We start from the raw sequence: 7,258 nt of genomic DNA, 5'->3' as shown, positions 1-7,258 counted from the left end.
ATATACAGACACTTAAATAAATTATAATATCTTTTAAAACTACGATATATAATAATTATATTATACTTTAAAATGATTTTTTTCTATAAAAGTAATAAATTTTGTATGTAATAAAAAATGTATTGAGATAAATAATTGTTCTGATTATATTATTTCTGATTATATTATATTATTATACTCTCTCCTCTCTCTCTCTCTCTCTCTCTCTCTCTCTCTCTCTCTCTCTCTCTCTCTAAAATTATATTATTTGAAATAATGATACTTATTATTTGCAAGAAAGTGATTATATTGTATTATTATTATAATTATATTTATTATACTAATTGTACTTATTATATTATGTTATTTGAAACATCTTGTATAACTATAAATTTTATATTTTATATTTTTAACTACGTAAGAAGCATGTGAAAATGCAATATAATTCATACATGAAGAACTTTTAATAGTTACAGCCTTCTTTTAATATATTCGATAATATATCAAAATGTTAGTTATGTCTCTATTGTATAGGTCCTCATTAATTGAGAATTATTTTAATCAACGTGCTTTGACTTCCGTAGGCTCATATCGCGAAAGATTAAACACTGGAATCCGATTTCCGATTTAATCCTTTTTGGCAAGCTTACGCAAAGATGAAGGCATTAAAACTTCAAAGCGTGGCGTAATTAGCAGCATGTGATACAAATACTAAAGATTTGCTTGTCCCTTATATGCCAAGCGAAACTTTAACCCTTTGTGCATGCCCTCCCTAATGATCCGAGTTTATCAACTGGTTAATCTTTGATCGTCTTAAGAATGATTCGCGTAGAAAATACAGTATGTAAATTTATTTATTATTCTTTAAAGCAAACAGTTTATAAAACACATTTTTTAAATAATTTATCATTACTTTTATGCATATTAATTTCATTTTGAAATAATTAATTAATAATGTGTATAAAAAATTTTACTGACATTAATAAAGGATATTAACTTGTATATTATATTAAAATTTGAAATATTTTTAAATTAAATTTGTCTTTATAAAAAGTAAATACCTCAAATAATTTTTTTCTCGATCCAAAAATTAAATTATTAGAAATATCGAGGAATTTAAACTTATTTATACGCTATTATGTGTTTACGTTATAGAATAAATTATTACACATTACGTTTAAACAATGCATTGAAAAGAATTTACTAAATTTTAATAAATATTTCTTTAAAGAGTATTAACTAGATATTTATTAAATGTAAACATGTAATTATTTGATACAAAAATCATTAATTTGATTTAAGTATTCTTTTTCATTGAATAAATATTTATTTACTATAAGTAAATGTTTAGTTCATACTATATTTAGAAAATATTTATAAAATTTAGTAAATTTTTGTTAATGCATTGATAACTTTTTAAGATAATATAACTTATCACGACAATATACTAATAATAAAACTAGTTTGTAGTTTTTACAAACTTTTATAGACACGTAGTTTATACGTTAATCAGCTTATACGCTAACCATGAAATTACGATCTGCATGGGGTTGGGAAAAAAATAATATTCTTTGATCCCCCACGTCGTTGATCGCAGATGACATTGCTAAATATCACTCGATCGTGCATCCTTGTCCGCTAATCTATCTAATCTGCCCCAAAATGAAATAGTTGCGATTCTTTCGATGGCACCCTTTAGATGCATGCTAGCGGGAGAAAACACTTGACCCGACTAGGAAGGGTGGCCTCTGAAGTGGTTTACAACAGGGGGATTATATTTGGGACACAAAGTGACTGTCAGGGTACGATCATCGTCTCTCTAACTGGTCGTGTTAGCATATCTCTCAAGCCTTTAAAAATTGATTTTTTTAAGCCCTTTATCTGTAGATTTTTGAAATAATTGTTTTCAAAATTATTTTTCATTTATTGCAATTATTAATAATAATATAAAGTTAAATTCTAAATATCATACGTCAATTTTTTTAAAATAAGATCTAACCAAGTACTACCCATTCTATAAGGTACATAAAAGTGCCAGCTACCTTTTAACGAGAATTCTCCATAAAAATTTTATGAAAAAAATTTCCTTTCTTATATGTGCATTAATTTAATGCAAACTATTAAACATCTCAAAATTTACGATCTCATTATAACAAATGCTTCCAATGCTTCATCTAGTACATAATCACAAAGTATACATTTCTCCATCTCAAAGTATTTGCTCCATAAGTAGCTAAATTCCATCAGATTCTTCGGTGAACATATAAATCTGAAAATATCAGATATTACGTATATACATAGACATGTATGTGCAACGACATTTCACGAATATATCACATGCCTGTGCGAACAATACGAGTCGCAGCGTTCTCCCTTTTTTCGCTTTTTTGACTCACCTACGCATCTCCACGCCCCCCACGTTCCTCTGGGTATCCAGGCAGAACGAGGGTGGCGTAGAAAGCAACGGGGATAGGGTGCTGACTTTTATTACTCCGTCTGATGTTATGAATGCGACCTGTACGCAGCCCCTCGAGCGTACGTTTCCCTTCCGTTATACGTCCTGCATGGCGGTTATGCTTTTTACGGCATGTATATTCGTGGTCATGATTAGTGACAGATACGAACGCTCGTATACACAACCCCCATTTAGTCAAATACTCCCGAATCTCGATTATTTGCCGCAAGGATATGAATTACACATAAAATGTTTTGCACATAAAATGTTTGCATTTACTGTGACATATTACAATTGTGAAAGAAACTTATCCATAATTTTAATAAGAATTTTTAATCCATTATTGAATTGTTATTTCATTAGATTTGTTTAACTAAATAATATAGAAGTTTTACTATCTCCTTTAATTTAAAACATTTCATATTTTCGATTTCAATATTCTTTTTCTTATAATCTGATATTATTGTGAAAAGAGAAAATTGAAAATAGTGTAAAATCAATTTTTATTATATAATAATATTTTGAATGTAACAATATACTTCTTGTGGCATTTAGGACGTAATATTAAAAAAATATGGACATATCATTCATTTATAATCAATTAGCCAATAAATAAACGGATAGACGGTTAAATCATATTATTTTTTGTATCATTTTTTGAGGAATTTCGATGGTACGTTTTAATTCCCATAAAAGCTGAATAAAATCACAAGCACCACTTTAGTTATACATGTATAAAAACATTTATCCTCTTCAATACATATACTTAAATTAATATGTTTATAGATACAATTAATCATGACATATTTGTACCTAAAATTATTTAACAACTTTATTATCATTTGGCATATAATTATACATGATATTATTTAATAAAACTTGTAATTTATCAAGTATTTTTGTATGATTGAACTATTCTCGCACAACATATGACACTTTAGGATGATTTTATTTTAAAATACGAATAAATTAATTGTGATTAGGTATAGAATGTTTGAAATATTCATGATTTCGAGACCATTTATATATTATTAGTTTCAATATTTGAACAAAACTATTAACAAACTGTCTTTGTAATACCTTATCATATAACGAGAATGATTGTTGAATGTTATAATACCGATAATGATTGGAAAAATGCAGGTACAGCTAGTGGTAAACACGACTAATCGTTATGACAATATTTGCATGTCTCGCCCCTTAATAACGCGAACATCGCTCATGCTACTGGTCGATGCGAGACACCCGCATCTGAGAAGAATATTGCAATCAGTTGCAACTAGTCATTTCGTTGAGTAATAAATTAAACTCGACCACTCATTGTCGTGTCCGCAACGCTAATTGGATGCTGAAACGAGCTACAAACGTTCGAGATTTCTATAATTCTTGGACCATTTTGTAAACAGTTTGTCCCTCAATAAAAATAAAATATTACGCGCTATACTTTGAGATCGATGAAGTTAACTGACAATTTGATTGAAAACAATTTGATTTCCATTAACTTAATGTTTATATTTGTATGTCTAATTATTAAGTCGTTTTTATTTCTTTTTAAGAAAAAACATTGAAAAAATTGTTTATTAAATTCTAATCATCTATGCTAGAATAATTAACTTTTAGGATGAGATAAGTAATTAATTCTACACTGTTGTTATTTGAAGAGAAAGTCAACACATAAATTCAAACTTGTATGCAAATTTCGGATTCTAAGGATTATATATAACATTAATAACATGTACAGATCATAAAGTAAAATTTACGTGTTTTCAATATGTAAAAATACTCTTTTATTTAAAGAAAAATATTACGCACAATAATGTTTGAATAAAATATTTTTTCAGCGCATGTACTATTGGCATTTTTTAATTAATATAAAATTCTTTTTTTTTTAAATTGAATTATAACATTTGTCAAAGTATTGTAATATTATTTGTTCTTATTACTTCATATAATTTTAAAATTGTTACGACTTTTTATAATTTTAAACCTAAAATATAGGATTTTTTATGTCTATTAAAAAATGAATTACTTTTACTTTTAATTAATACATTATCATAATTAACTCATAATAATAAAATGTACGTTATCGTCGTATGTTGTAATCGTTAATTCTATCAGGACAAATATTCGGAAAAGGGTGAGTTGTGAAAATATGGAAATTTGGAGAGTCGGTGATGCGCGTGCAAATGGCGGAACAATATTGGATACACATTCACGTACACATCACACTGACGATTTTAATATCCGCGAATGATAAACAAAGTGGTATCTAACGAAGTGGATAGAGGCGCGCCGTAATAAAATTTGCGTTGCGCTTCGTCGTGACCGAGTCGGGGGAAACACCACGAGCGGTTTCCTCCGATTTCAATTACCCTGAGCGACTGGTGTATATGGATGCCTGTTTGAGTAAAAACGCGAAAGGCTGAGGGAAACGTCAAGAGTCGCTTTGCAATACCAATTTGTCATTCGGTCAACCAGAATATTGAAATCTGCTTCGCCATATTTCTAAATGTCTTGAAATATACTCCAGCATATTGCATTTTTTAGACTCTTTAATAATAACGCCATTTTTATTCTATATTATATATATTTATGTGTGTGTGTGTGTGTGTGTGTGTGTGTGTGTGTGTGTGTGTGTGTATATATATATATATATATATATATATATATACGAAATATATAGAGTATGAAATATATATCATCAATTATTATAAATATATTTATATAAACTTAACTGCATAATATCGTTAGTAAATATTTTAGTTAGTAAATGTAATCATATGTATGTTCTATAAATGAACTGATTAGTTTATAATATGTTCGAAACCAACTTCAAAGATTTGCATACCATTTAAACTCGAGCAACATAATACGGTCGTTTTACTAAAGTGCTCATGCGTTTATATGAATTTCGCCCATCAAAGAAGGTTCACGATTAAAACTGCGGTTAATCCCATCCATCCCTCCTCAGCTCTCTCGTAACAGCCGCTCTTTAGCGTTGCTTGGTTTTATTCCACTAAAAAGCCCATCTGCAAGTGAAGGACGCAGAAGAGGAGGAAACAATTCAGTGAGAGAGGGAGAATGGTAAAAAGAACAACAAATATAAGCAGAAGGGCAGTAAGGGGCAGAGGAAGGGAAAGCTTGGAAGAGAAAAGATGTAAAGAAAAAGGAAAGACTGGATATACAGTGAAGGCGAAAAGAGAACGATATAAAAGAGATTTCTTTTATTATTTTGTCTATACACTTCACATAGAATATGAAAATATTAATTTTATAAAGCAAAGAAAACAAACGATTAAGTAATCTAAAAAATTTTCTGGAACGTTCTTAATTCATTCATTATGAATTATATATTTTTTTATTACTATTCTGTTTTTCTAAACATAAATTGGATACGATTTGTATAAATATAATTTAGAATTTCGTCTTTATTTTTGTTTTTATATTAAGTGCGATTTTTAAAAATAAATATATAAGCAACGTCAGATTATTTTAATGTTGGTTAATTTTATATTTCTAAAGAATGCATTATAAACGTACGTACTAATGAAACAAGTATAAAATACCGTGTGGAAGACTGCATGTATATGAGCGTAGTGATTTAGACAGAAAGATAAATATATGGAAAGTGCGATAAAGCAGATAGCAAGGCGGATACATAGACGGGACAGAGAGGGGGTGGTTAACGAGATAGGGCGATAGAGAGAGAACGAGCGAGTTTACTGGGGGTAGGGTGAGACCCCACAAAGGCAGTGGGGCTCTTTTGATTCGCGAGCTAATTGGAATGCCGCGGATGCCAACGACGATGGAGCAGGGGTTGGGATACCCTCCACCGGAAAGTGGGGGTTGCAGGGCTCTTGCAAGTCCCGCTGTAATCGAGGGATAGGCGGAGCTTACATCTCGCACAGGGTTGTAGCGCGAGATATCGAAGCTTATCTCGCCTTCGTTTTTTCGCCTTGTGACGATTTCGATCTCATCATGTAGCTTTATCTATGCAAAAGCTTCTTTGTACGACGATTCATTGATTTCTAGAAATTTTGTAAATTATTAATTTATCTGGAAAAGTAAAGGAGATAGGAAAAATTTTAACCATAATAATTTTATCTTTTTTTTCTTTTTTAATATTTTACTTAACTGTATTTCACAATAAAAACATATTTTTAAATTTTATTTTTATGTAAAAGTTTAAATTTTTTTTACGGTACAATTTGTGAGATATTCCAAACTTTAAAATTTTATAGATTATTAAACAAAAATTGAATAAAATTATCGTGTTATTTTCCTTAACTAAATTTTAAAAAGTAATCTTGTACAATAGCTTTTTTAAACTCAGCTTTCTCTCTAAATTACAAAGAAATAATTTAGTAATTTATATAAATTATTTTATTCATTTACAATTCGAGAAAACACATGCATATGAGGATTTATGATTTACCGATAATGAGTTTTAAAGTATATATGATGATGTTAATTATAGAGAGGATATCGTAATAGTAATAACAGCCATACCAATTAATTTTGAATAAATGGAATTTGTGATAAAATGGTACATTACGAATTGATTGATATCTTTCTCCGTATCTCTAATGGCGAAGTCTACATGATTGTGCATCAAGGGCTTTTTGTGATGCTTTGACACGGGTCCTATGCTAATTTATCACGGTGACAATGAGGCTTCCACGTAACGAGCGAATATTAGTTACTAACCATCATCCATGTCAAATTTTTATATAAGGGAATAGTACGCGTGATGCAATTTATGTGTGTATTAGTAATATATATTATTATAGTCTTTCATAAATTTTATATCAAGGCAAATACTTT

The sequence above is a fragment of the Acromyrmex echinatior genome, chromosome 1, assembly GCF_024713525.1.
Source record: "Acromyrmex echinatior isolate Ae372 chromosome 1, ASM2471352v2, whole genome shotgun sequence".
In the NCBI taxonomy this organism is placed as follows: domain Eukaryota; kingdom Metazoa; phylum Arthropoda; class Insecta; order Hymenoptera; family Formicidae; genus Acromyrmex; species Acromyrmex echinatior.
Note: the sequence above shows the minus strand (reverse complement) of the source record.